Source organism: Gallus gallus, chromosome 5 (genome assembly GCF_016699485.2).
Source record: "Gallus gallus isolate bGalGal1 chromosome 5, bGalGal1.mat.broiler.GRCg7b, whole genome shotgun sequence".
NCBI lineage: Eukaryota > Metazoa > Chordata > Aves > Galliformes > Phasianidae > Gallus > Gallus gallus.
The window spans coordinates 18451610-18465529 of record NC_052536.1 but is presented as its reverse complement, the minus strand read 5'-3'; the positions used below and the strand labels follow the sequence as shown (position 1 = coordinate 18465529).

General features: G+C 38.7%; 1 protein-coding gene across 1 annotated transcript in view; it reads right to left on the bottom strand.

Moving 5' to 3' along the window:
- Positions 1 to 13920, bottom strand: part of CD44 (CD44 molecule (Indian blood group)) — a 107931-nt gene that overhangs the window by 83073 nt on the left and 10938 nt on the right. Inside the window, exons 3-5 of the mRNA XM_040700645.2 lie at positions 9861 to 9946; positions 7443 to 7670; positions 7121 to 7316 (exon numbers count right to left, since the gene is read on the bottom strand). The gene's annotated coding sequence lies outside the window, so the exon portion shown is untranslated. The remainder of the gene's footprint in view (positions 1 to 7120; positions 7317 to 7442; positions 7671 to 9860; positions 9947 to 13920) is intronic.

The following is a 13920-nucleotide window of genomic DNA, read 5'->3' as shown; positions in this document are numbered from 1 at the left end:
TAAACATAAAAGAACACAGTGAAAACAGCACAATATCTTGTTTGAATGAAAAGAACATCTAATATTATTATAGTTTTCTTACTCTGTTTTGTTCAGTTTTTCATATTTATTTTTTCCCCCAACACTTCTACATGGCTGGAAAAATGTAGCAGAAGTAATTTGGTATCGTTAGGAGCTGTGAAAGTATAGTGAATCTTGAACAGCTTGTTACTGTGCAGCTACCCAAGGATTCTAAATTTGCCCTTCAAAACTCAGATGTAATACAATTGCAAAGTTACGCGTTTAGAAGAAATAAATTTGGGCCCTAAACTTGTTCTTATATGAAATTCTAATCATTATTTTCATGAAGGTTCAAATGCAAATGCTAAGTACCTTAATGAAAAGCATATCACCAACACTGCAAGAAAACTGACTTCAGCAGCTCTTGACAAAGACCATCGGGATTAGAAAAAGAGGGTCTGTGAGGCTGCATTAAGCTCCATTGGCAGTGTTGATTTACAGAGGAATCATTCCAAGTTTCTTACTCTCAGAAAGCAGACTACAGATTGCAAATAATTTTTCTTTGCAAGGACGTTGGAAGAAGAAGAATTTTAGAAAGGGTCTCTTTGTCCTTTTCTCAAATAGCATTTGATGTAATGAATTTCCTTGCAGTTTTATTACTGTACACCCAGACCTGGAAAGGTAGATCCTAACATACTTACCATGAAGTGTGTGGTCGTCAGCTGTGTAAATACAAACGTAGCATTGTTAATTTTTTTCCTACAAACAAGTCCAATTTTTCCCTCATGGACATGAAAGCGGATTTGGAATATGCCTCCTTGTGAATGAGATGGAAGAGAATTTAAACCCTCCAAGAGCTCTACGTGGGAACTTCACAGGGTAGAGACTTGTTGTGCCTTTTTTTTTTTTTTTCTTTTAAACAAAAGAGGCAGTCTTCTCACTAGCAAATAATAAATGGCATAGAAACTCACTCACCAACCTAGTCTATGGTTCAATGTGAGTAATAAAAATGAGTTGTAGAGAGGAAAAGAACAGTTGTAAAAGAGAGAGAAATAAAATTTTAAGAAGAGGAACGTATGAGAAGAGGAGAGAAAGAAAAGGAAAAGGAAGAAAAGGTAAAATAAAAACTGCAGTGATTTCTCTTTGGGAAGTACATGTACGTACAAATAACTGAGCAACAGGTACCAGAGCAACAGTACTATTGTCTATTCAACTCCTCTTTGAGAGCATACGGCTACCCCCTGAAATTACTTCAGGCAATTCAGAGGAGGTTTGGGCTGATCACAGAAATCCTGAGCAATGTGGAGAAGTTCCAAGACTTTTTTTTTTAGGCCTTTGCCAGCTATTTTGAAACCAAACCTACAGGAGTGCAATCTGGCTTAGTTCCTCTGCCTGCATGTTTCAGAGCTCTACAATAACGTTTCCTTTTTCTTCCTCCATTCAATCTAACTCAGTTTTTCATGAAGTAATTTTTAGGTTGTATTTTAAGAAGAATAAAAAGTACCCAGAGAGTGCCAAACCATAATTAAAGGAGACGAGAAAAATTTATATACAAGGTTTAGCTAATAGCTCAAATATCCTCCTTATATCTATCCTCTTGAAAGAATGCCAGACAGGGCTCAATTACGTATCAGTACTGTAGACTGAGAAAAATATTTTACTATATGCAGGGAGAGGGGAAGAAAGGAGGGAGACACTGGTTGTGTAGGAAATCCGTTCTCCGGAGGAGAGAAAATCCTTAAATAACTAAGTTTTAAAGCTCTGAGTCTGGAAAGAAAACAAATCCAGCACACAGGTCTGTAACTAGATAGTTGCTTGGGTTCCGTGTTAGTCTTGTGCAGTTATTTCTTTATATTTCCTATTTATTGGTGATTTAGTAGCCTGTATCATTTCATCCACCTATTAAAGCCACGTAAAAAAAAACTTATTTTAAAAGGTCTGCTAAATTTTGAACTTTTTTTTTTCCCTGAGTATTCTGTTAATGTAAATATAGTTTCGGGGAAAAATCAATCAGAATAGTTTGATCGCTTCAAAACAAAAAAATAGGATTTGTTTTATTCAAAGCTCCATATTTCTGACACTTTTCTTTCAGTTCTCCTTACACCCACATGTGTTTTTACATTTTCACATGGGAGCGGTTGTTGCATCAGAACCGTGCCATATTCCATCCCTAAAACTGTAAGAGTAATAACTGCATCTCATCTACACCCAGTAGCTCTTCGCAGCTATTATCAAATATTCCACCTCCACAGGGCATGCCCAAACATGGAGATAAGCACAACTTTCCTTCAAATTGCCAAATATGATGTAGCCACACTAACTCAGAAAAATAAAGAAACTACCAGAGTTGAGGAAAGGAGAAGAGCAGATCCATATATCAGTGGACTGCAAAAAGGATCCCATGGAAAGACCCGGCTGGGAGAGAAGCAGACCTAGGCTGACTCAGTATGGGAACAGCCCAGAAAGCAAAAGGGAAATTGTCATGTGCAACAGAAACAATACAAAGGTTCAGCTTTGTGTTGTAAGAAATAAAAACGGCAGCCACGTCTACACTCATACTACTTTTTTCAAGACATATTTTTCCTCCTGCCAGGAGGACTTCCACACTGAAAGCACAGCAAATGCATTCTGGAAGTGTGGCTGCACTATGCTAAAACCTCACAATCATCTACCACTCCTTCCCTTTTCCCTTAGTGATAGTCTGGACGTCAGCATCAGTCCACCACAGATAACTGTCACTGTTAACTGAGACAACAACTGTGACAATAATCAAGATATTTTTCTAAGAGGCAGCATTTCTGGAGGCTTTAATTTTGATTTTGAAAACCCAATAGGGTTGCATAGAACACCTCTTGTTTTTCAGGTTGCAGGTTCCAAGATTAGGAAATATCAGGACACATGGATGTATAATCATAATTCTGTTCTGTTGTGTGCATAAGGAGCCACCCTCACAATTTCACAGCCGTATAATTTCCTCCTTCACTATGCATTATTCAGTATCGAACCACAGATTGATGAATTAGTTTCAAAAAGGCAAGGTCACATACAACACTACTTTTATTGCTCTCCTTTTCAATGTTTTAATAAAAAATACTTTAAAATTATTATTTTTTGTTACTTATACACATTAACTATATTATATATTTTATGAGGCCAACTCCAAAAATAACATTTCCTATTTTGTGACGTTGCCCACAGTGTCAGAGGTGGATAGTGCTGGTATGACAATAGAGGTTGAATTTTCCTGCCAGTGTTCCGTTTCATTTTGCTGCCTTATGACCAACGGCAGCAGAGAGGCAGCCTGACAAAAAGGTGTCTGACATGGAAGTGCATATGAAACAAAGGTGTGCCATTGAGTTCCTCCATGCAGAAAAAATTGCATCCATTAACATTCACTGATGCTTGCTGAAAGTTTACAGAGACCACACAGTGGATCTGAGCACAGTCAGGTGGTGGGTGGAGCAGTGGGTGACAGTGGGTCACCACCACTGGTGCAGGGTGTTACGAGCATGGCATGGATACTCTTGTTCATCACTAACAAAAATGCAGAGCTAATGCTGACTGTGCTGAAAAATAAGTGTTATGTAGCTGAGAATTTGCTCTATTAAACTGCGTTACTGTGCTTATTGCATCTTTTGTAATTTCCATGGAAATAAACAGGAAGTATTACTTTCAGAGAGACCTACATACATGCACAGCCCAAGACTATTTCTCTTCTGTGAGTGTGGCCCACGCAAGCCAAAAGGTTGGACACCCATGGGCTAAGTGAAAATGAATCCTGTCTCTGCCACATATTTTCCATCTGGATCTGGAGAACTTAAATCAGTTAAAAAAAAAATAGTAACTAAAGGCTGCATGTTAGCTTCTGGATTTCTGAACTGAACCTTCAGCCCAGTTACAAAAATCTCATTGGTTCACAGCCGCAACTGGAGAGAGAGCTGCTCTTTGAGTGCATGAAGTTCTGCTTACTCCTACATATTCTACAGCATGATTTCCTGCAAGTCCCGTTTTTGTCAGGACTGCGCACGATGTTAATGAATAGAACTGTGCTCTCTCAAGCTCACAAAGCTAATTGCTTCTTTTCCTCATAAGCCCCATCTATCTACCCTGGAGGTACTGTGATTTGTTTGTCTTGGGGAGCAGCGTAAAGACAAATTATCACTTTCGAAATATTCTGGCATTGCAGTGACGAATCACAGAGAAGCACGAGGGATTCCTGGTCAGATACAGCCCCTAAGTGCCACACATAGAATAACGTGGCATAAACAAAATACCGGAAAGACTCTCATTAAGTGAGCAACGTCAGTGTCGAGCACTGCGTGAGTCTGGGTCCTGGGAAGGTGAAGAGAAGAAGCAGCATGTGATCGTGAACTGAAGAAGGCACTGTAACCACTGTAATCAAACATGCCTATATAATTATATCTCCTTTCATAGTTAATTTTAAATGGCTTGATCTAATTATTTCTTATTAGGCGTAGTGAGGTGCTTGGGAATATCTATTGCTAAGCTAAAGAAAATGGCTTTGGGAGGAAGCCAACAAATTAGGAACAGGTAGATGAAGAGAGCACGGAGGGTTAAGAGTTGGGAATACTCACAGATGACATAAGGTGAGAAAACAAAAATAATTCTCCCTACAACTTCCTGGTTATTTACCAAGTTCGCATTTGAGCAGAACAACCTATACCAGCCATACTGGCTGCATTTTCTACAGCCTCAGTACTGGTAACCTCACTCTGAATGGACACTTTCATTCTTTGGAGCATTTTAGTGTTTCATCAGCAACATGTTGTTGCTGCAACTCTTGTTCCCCTCTCTCATGTATAGTACAGCCTCCTCTCAAAGGGCTGACACCAACAAGTTCTGCCGTGCCAAGCTGCCTCCAAGTAAGCAGAACAAATTCTGCTGTGATTTTCTCCCCTAAAGACTAAGTTCACTCTGGGGCACTACTGTTGGACGCAGCAGAAGATAACCTTTGAAATTAAAATGCAACTTCACTATCTTAGCAACAACTTTTTTTTTTTTTCTTTAGACAATTTCCGGGCTCTTTAAAATGTAAGCTCAATAAAAACATTTCTCCTGCATTACTGCAATGACACTCTGTATCAGGAAATCCTTTAAATAGTTCCCTGAAACTCCTGGAGCTCACTCCCAGTGAATTCCCACTCCTGTCCCCCAGTGGAAATTTTCCAGTTCCAGTTTCCCATCTCAAGTGGGGAATGCCCTGATACAATTAGTGGGAAGCTTACTCTCAGGGAGTCACAAGGAGACTGAAGCAGCAGATCACATGAACAAAAAGAGAAAGAGAGAGAGATCAGCTAGGGCAGGCTTTGCAGACTGTTAATAACACAACTGCATCCAAGCGCAGATTCAGCCATTAGTCACTGCAATGCACATTTGAGTACAGCCAGCATCTCTTAAACCGAGAATGGGAAATTACACTGAGATGTGAAAATCTTAGCTTCTGTAGGTGTTTTAAGTGTTTTTCCCCTTGGCTGGCACCCACTGTATGAAGGCAGAGCAGTCACATGACACGCTGCTAATAACCCCCACAAAATAGTTATTAATGAAGTTAATTCAGACATGAAATGATTCAGATATATGCATGTGTTCAAGTAAAATCTTGAAGGGCATTTACAGATTGGAAGTTTTCAAATAATCAAGGAACTATAATAGTGGAGTAGAGAACCATCCTGTGTAATACCTTGTCCCTGAGTTAGCAAAATGGGATACACTAAGAGAACAAAAGAAAACCTGGCCATCTGCGGTCTCCCAAATACCAGGAAACAAACTATTTATCTATCCTGCTCAAACAGTTCAAGGAAGCTAATCTAATGCCATTTCTAACATACTCTCCAAGTGAGTGTGATTTTATTTTTCTTAATTAAAGGCCTTCATATTCCAAGCTGCCAATCTAGCATTATTCACATGAAACTTAATTAGCATAGAAAAGTGAACATCACTTGAATAAGGTACTATTTGGTTTCCATTGTAGCTACATTTTGTTTTTCATTTCCTGATCACTATATTCCAAGTACCACAAATTTTGCTTCTCAAGGAACAGAAAGTTTAATTTTGTTATAAAATATCTGATCAGTATTGTTTCTCATGATCTTACTGTTATGTTTTGTCTGGTGTGAAACATCATCTTATGATGTTTGGCTTTCTTATCAGATCTACTTAAGTTTCCATCTCAACTTTAAACCTATCAGATAAAATGCAAAATAGACCAACTTCTCTGTCCAGCAGTTTGTTTGGTTTTTTTTCTGTCCATCACAGCAATATCTAAAAAATATTTGTAAGGGACAAAAATTGCTATTTATTTAGCAGTCCATCACCATCAACTGACTAAATACAGACGACATATAAAGATTAATTTGTCTGTCACTGCAACGCAGCGATCAATTGACAGTATATCGTTTTGACAATTGTTTATTCCAGATGAATGTATGTGAGAATGTAAGGTGGAAGAACGCTGTTACTTGGAATCTGACCGGAGCTGCGGGTCGTGCTCTTAAATACAAAGGAACATTCATAGGCATAGTTACAGCAAGGTAGTCATCAGCTTTCTGTATGTAGTTGGTTTCATCCTAACTAAAGCCAGCTGCCTGGCCAGAAGGTCCAAAAAAGCCATGATGAATTCTCTGAGAGCAGAGTGCAGAGAATGACATGAGGTCCCCACAGAACCTTACTGCTCATTAGGTAACAGACCCTTATTCATGGGTGGGGATGAGTACATTTCTATGGCATAAACCTCTCTTTCCAGTCACACCCTGAGCTCTTTCTCCCACCCAGGAAATTAGCCACAAACAGGTTGCTTTGTTGTATTTCTGGTTCTAAGAGTACCTTATTTTGTAATGTGTTACTATAATTATTGCTTGTTTCTGGTTATTCCTGTAATAATTTTCCAGGAGAAGAGAAAGAGAAGAAGAAAAAATGATTCCAAAACAAATACTGAGGGTAAAAAACAGAGAAAGGATATAGGAAAAAGAAGTGATTATGTCCTTAAGTGATAAAGATCCAAAATGGTTTCTTCCTGTTGCAGAATATTTTAAAGTAAGTTTTGCTTTATGGAAATACATAACCAACCCGCAAATAGATACATGCACAGATGTTTTGGTACCTGCGTTCCCTGTGCTATTCTTTTCTAGGCTTTTCTTCATAGATCTGCTCATCAATTTTAGGTTGGCATCATTGTTGTTAAAGCATGGAGTACACATTTAGTGCATTCCTCAGAAGGTGATACTACTCTTCTTCTGCTTCTTCTTCTGCTCTTTCAATCAATGTCCAAATCTCATCCAAAAGTAATCAATCAGTTCCTAGAAAAACAGAATTTTTGATGATGATTTGAACACAAACTCCTCTGGAGATATTAGGTATAATACATATTAAAAAAAAGTGAGTATGTTCAGAAATCAAATAGCACACATACGCCTTTAACGTACACTTGGAATGCAGAGGAGACAAGATCTGAGAGAAAAGCCTGATCCTGTGAATCCTTGATTTCAAATGCTACTGGTTGCCAAACAACGTGCATGTTTTAATTAGGACCTTGGTGTTGGTATTTTAAGGCTGACATCCGTGCAGTACAGCGCCAGGTACACATCGTATAACTGCATGCTGTTGCAATCACTGCTCCGGTTTGCACAGGTGCTCAGTTCATCTCATTTTGCCTGAGAGCAAACACAGGACTGTGTTAATAAAGATGTTGACTGTGTTCTGAAATAGAATAAGAACTTTAAAGACCAACAGTTCCTATGTCAATCTCTTCTGAATCATTTCATTAGAAGTTTAATAACAGTGCTTTATAATTAATCCAAAGCCCCAAATGCTCCTGTTGGCTGCAGTAGGCAAGAGCTGCCTTTGCACGTAGCGAGCTGAGACTTGTTATTTCCTACAGGTTGGTTTTGGTGACCCTGTAGGAGTAGATTTAATAACCGAGATGCTGTTAAATCAGCTGCCTCTGCCCGCTGTGATGCTGAGCATACCTCCTGCTCGGTAGCCATCCACTCATGCCCCAGGAATGTTAGCAAGGCTGCAGCAGAACGGGCTACACACAGTGACAGCACTGGTATTGTGTAACTCAATATTCCAGAAACAGTGGAGATACTTTCAGCAACTTAAGTGAAATAATTCAGCGTTTCTAAGTCAGAAAGCCCCACGCCTGTGAAATCTGGGAAATCCTTGCTGTTCAGTTCCCATCCAGTAACTCTCACTAGCTTCAAGTTATGAACCATTTCACAATTCCTTAGTCTGAGATTTACCAAGAGCAGACAGCTAGAACAAGCACTGACTCTTGGTCACACCACTCTTACAAGTTCCTCTAAAGAACACAGTGACTGTAGCAAATGGAGTGGTTTTGTTGTTGTTGTTTGTTTGTTTTTTGGCAAAATAGATAATTCAGTGAAACAACAGAGCCACAAAGACATTTACAAACTAACATCTAACATCTAAGTTCACCTTACAGACATTTTATTAAAAGCTTTAATTTTGGCAAACCTACTTCTGCTTGGCCCTGATTTTCACATTCTCAAGTGACAGGAGATATGTCACCATTCATTGACAGTCATATCACAGGACAGCATGCGGGCAGGACTTCATTCAACATACCCTTAGGGCTTTTATTCCTTCCAGTTTGTATCAAGTGACCTCTTCAGACCCAACGTTTCATAGAGAAGAAGTCCCACCTCTTCTCTTCAGTGGCACACATGAACATGCTCTCTCACACAGAAATATTTTTCTATTTTAAACATTTCCAATGAAACTATACATAAATAGAATGAAGAGGTGCTTCTGAACTCTTCTGGTCACTTTGGGTAAAAAAAAACACTGTTTAAGTATTTCAGAAATTCACTGAAAATATCTTGGACCATTTAAGTCTAAACAAAAATCCTTTTGAAATAGACAAGATGATATCATGTCATATTTTTTCAAAGATTTTTTTACCTGTACATTTAAATTCCTCTAAAATCTTACAGCCTAAGATTTATTACTTGTGATAGAAAGTTTGGTTTCTTTTTCATATAGTCTGCATATCCCAGATAATCATTTGGACTTCGTTTATGAAGTTACCAGTATTGATTCCATGGTTATTATTGCAAACTAAGCAACTGGGAAAGTACTCTGAGAAAGTGGAATTATCTTCTCTTTAGAGCACATTCTTCAACTTACTATACTCTGAGAAAAAAAAATTAATTACTAGTATGCCAAATTGCTGCCTTGCTCACATAGCATGTATATGAATAATACTGCATGACATACAGACCACGTATTCATTTGGGGGTATTCTCCACCTCTTGACAGGCAGACCCCGCCAACAGTCATCAGCCTTGCATTCTTTAAGCTTACTCAGAAAATTATCAGGCACATGTGGAAAAGGCAGTTAACTGACTCAGTGAAAATGATCAGATTGCCAAAAATGATCCCTCTGATGTAATCGAGATGTCTTTAAAAGAACAAATGAGTCATGTTGCTATAGCAGGACAGCGTTTCCATGCATTGTGGCTGTAAGGTATAATCATGGAAAACTGTGACCAGGGAATAAATCACACTCACGTAACTCATGCATACAGGCTCTGTTACTGTCTCAGCCCAGCTCTATGCAATTCAAGACTTCCTTTGGATTCACCTGCTGTGAACCATCACACAACATATGACAAATTCCTTTGCTGGCACATATCATATCTCTGGCCATGCCTATTTCAAGCAAACAACAGACAGAGGAGCCACAGTGTCATTTATCTAATGCCACACTGAAAAGGGGAGAGCCTTCACAGAGCGGCATTAATCATCCAGAAAGCAGCACTTGCACCTTCTCCCACCAAGCACCATGCCTGAAAGGAAGAAAATCAGATATTTGTTACCTTTTATTTGCAGGACATATCACTTCCACTAACAAACAGTTGGTCCTTCTTTTCTCCAAGTCTCAAACAGACATATTACTGATATCCTATGCAGCAAAAATAACAACAACAAAAAAAAGGATGCATACAATTAACTAGATCCAAAAATAGATTCAGACATACCTCAAGTGCAAAACAGAGAGGATTCCAGGGGTTCCAGCCCAAGGCAGTGATCTTCAACAACCTTATCTCAATATTTTGATGCCTTGTATAGCTGCGGTTTGGGCATTAAAATGGCTGATGCCTGCTCCTGAGCACGCACAGAAAGTCCAAATGCAAAATTCACTGAGAACAATGGAGCTAAAAAGTATGGTCAGATTTCTCATCACTGATGGGAAATATTGATTACTGTTTACGTAACAACGAACAGAACTTTGCTTTTGGCAAGCAGTAATTGATAAGGTATAGACTTGCTCCTGGAACTACTCCTCCAGGACAACCCACCTCCTGGTGGGCTGTATTTGCCTTTGAATATTGTAACATCTGCTCCATTGTGGCTCACTTTATAAGTATAGGTAAAGATAATCAAATGCTTTTTACCCTCTTGGCTACCTGTGTTTTGTTTTGTTTTATTTTCCTGGATGTGTGAATCCAAGGCAGAATACAGAATTGAACTCACATCTTCTTGAGCAAGACTAAGCGTAAGACTTCCTTTCATAAGAATTCATGGTAAATACTCCACCATGACAAAAACAAACAAACAAACAAAAAACCCTCCAGTTTTATTATCCCTCAAGTCATGACTAAAGTAGAATTCTCAGGCCAGGAGAGAGGTCAGATTTCAGAATTACTGTCCTACTGGCCTCCATTAGTCTGTCTTGAATGACCAGGTTGGCTTCTAGTCCAACTCTCCATGCACTGCAAGATGCTTAATATCCACAGGTTCCCTTCTTCATTGGAGAATTTCATCATTAACTTCCAGGATTTTCAGTAATTTTAACGAGCTAAATGACTCAGAAATCACAGGGAATTAATTATAAGCATAAATACTGGTACTGGTGTACAAAAGATATACGGGAGATGGTCCATTAAATACATACACCAAAATCTCTCAGTTTCTTCCTTCTGAAAGAAAAGTGAATGGGATTGTCTTGTTAGGAATCACACGGACTCTCACAGTCTTTAAAACAGGGTCTTGCAATAGTCAGCATTTCAAAATAGTTACTTTCTGCAAAGGAGATGCAATACATGCATAAAGAGGAACTATTCATGTTCTTTCTTTGATTTTGGCAAAACAAATTGGTAACACTCAGTTTCCCCTCCTACCTAAGTTTCCTGTCATTCAAGACTGAGGCCTTTACTTTCAAATGCAAACTTCTTCCGCTAAGGTCTTCCAAACATATGTCTGGGAGAACAAAACAAAATAGAAAGTCCTTAAAATTACTTTACAAAAGAGATCACATTAAGTAGCCTGTAGACTTGGCAGTTGTCACCTGATGATATATTCTTGTATACAGAACAGCTGATAGTCTACAGTACTATCCATGAACACTACAGTTTGATGGAACAATAAAAAAGAACAAAAAAATTAAATCACAATCCAAATGATTTCTAGAGAAAATGGACACGATGCTGAAATGAGCTTTCTCTCTTTACATTAATGGTTTTCATATTTTTGTCTTCTCCTATAAACTAGAGATTTACCCAGATAAAGTATGGAATGAGTTATGTCTGAATGGGTTTACTTTGAAAAAGCTGTACTTTAAGGATACTATGACCTAAGTTGAAGAGCAAGCTAGCAACATGCAGAAGACATGTACTGGAAAGGAGCAAGAAATTCCTGTGGCTGAAGCATCTATCAAGTCATTTGAGATTGAAAGTTCACTTGTTGAATACAGAGTTTGATTCTCAGAGCCAGCTGCATTTAGGGAAATATGACGTTATTCACCTTTGGAAGAAAATTATTAGAGAAACTCCCTAAAGTGGAAAGAAAGCCACGTACCTCCCCAGAACTCATCAGGGGAGTTCGCTATGCAAACAAATTACATTACTTATCAGACCGTTTTGGATAATTAAGTCTCATGGGCCAGGGTGTAATCACTGGAAAATTCCCACCCTCTCCCCACCTCTGTGTATGACTTTGAATATATTTCTCATGTGTCTTATTCCTGTTTTACTGTAAGCTCGTCAATCATAGAACACTACTGAAAACAGGATGTAGAGGTGAACTGTTATCTTCCAGGTTAAACTGTTCGACTGTAACTAAAAGACAAGAGCTCCCGTCCTAGTGAACTTAAATTCTCTGTCCCTGAACACTTTTGCACTCTGAAAACACTGCAAAGATTACAAAAATTAGCTTTATGCTCAGAGGCTGAGAGCCACAGAAGAACCTGGACAACATATTGGTCTGGCCCCAAGCGGATGAGGATCATCCACAGTTTTTGGTCAGCCTGCAGAGCTGCCACAGAACAGAGGGCACGTTTTGCATCAGGCTTTTCCTTAGACCATGGATGAGCTGTACCACGGTATAAGGCTGCCAACTTTTTCTTGTGGACCAAAATTAGGAAAAGAGCTCTTTGAACCAGAAAGGGGCGACAGCTTTGCAATTCTGGAAACAGACCCAGTTGTCAGAAACCAAAGACAATCATCATAAAAGAAGATACTGGAGAGAATTTATGGTAATAACAACAGACCCACATCATGATTAACCAGATAGGGAAGGACCTGAAAATGATGTAGGATAACTGTGGCTAACTTCAAGATTGGAGAAAAAAAAAAGAAAATTCAGACATATTATCAAGAAAATATCCATCCTGACAAGAGAACATGGTTATAAAACCAGTAAGAATTGTACAGTACTCGCACTACTAAAAATATTTAATATTATGAACGTGGTTTGAAAAAAATAACAGATCACTACTAGCACATTTCTGGGGGGCAAAAAAAAAGTCAAGTACAGTATCCTTAGAAAGGAGGACGAGAGCGACATGAGCAACCCTCATTTGTTCCTTAGCCAAGACATGGCTAAATAAATACATAAACAAATCTTCTCTCAGCATTAATAACTTTGCGAAAGTGATTTTGTTAAAACTGAGAAAATGATGAACACCATGATAGAAACTGTGCAGCTTGATAGCTCAGCCAAAGATATTTCATTTTCTTTCTAAGAAAATTCTCAGTGGTAAAAGTAAGCATCCTAGACATGATGGTCTTGTTTCTATTACTTAAATCAATATTATGCTAAATTTCTGATAAGCCCTACAATTATAATTGCTTATACAAGTCAGTAAATACATTCCTTAATGTCTCTCCACTCAAGCAACATAGCCCCCAGGATGAACAGACTAAATGACTTGCAGAAAGGTCAGTTCACACTCCGATGGTTCCTTGTGAAGCATCTCACACTTTCAAGCATTCTACTAAGGGGATGTCCTGATGGGGAAACAGTATTTTTTCTATTGGCAGCTGCCACTGAATCATCAAGCACAAGTGGCGAGGTAGAATCTATTTCCCAATGTCTTGAACATCAATGATTCAGTGACCATGTAGATAACAGACTGCTTCCTTTTAAAAGTTAACCACAAAGCCCAGACAGTATTATTAGAAGAAATAATGTAGCTAGAAACTGTATCTAGGGGTGACAAACGAGCCAGACTTGTGATGGATCAGCAGCTGCTTTCAAAAAAAAAAAAAAAAGGCAAAATAGTTGAAAAGACTTCCCTTCCTTTTATAAGACTGCTTTTGTATGTCATATAAGACAGAAGTCCTTATGCATTTTCTACTTAGAACATTCTAGAAAACATTGTTATGGCAAAACTTCTGTGATCCTGCTAGCTAATAAGTCTGGTGATGACAGATATGGTTTTATGGATATTTTACTACATATTGTTAATGCAAAAGAACAAAAATTTAAACTCAAGGTCAGGCAGCACCTGAGCACCTGATCTAGTGTAGGTATCCCTGTTCGGTGCAGGGGAGTTGGACCAGGTGGCCTTTAAAGGTCCCCTCCAACTCAAGCCATTCTATGATTCTATAGACTTTTCTGGAGAGGTGGGAGACAATCCGCCTGGAGCACTTCCCA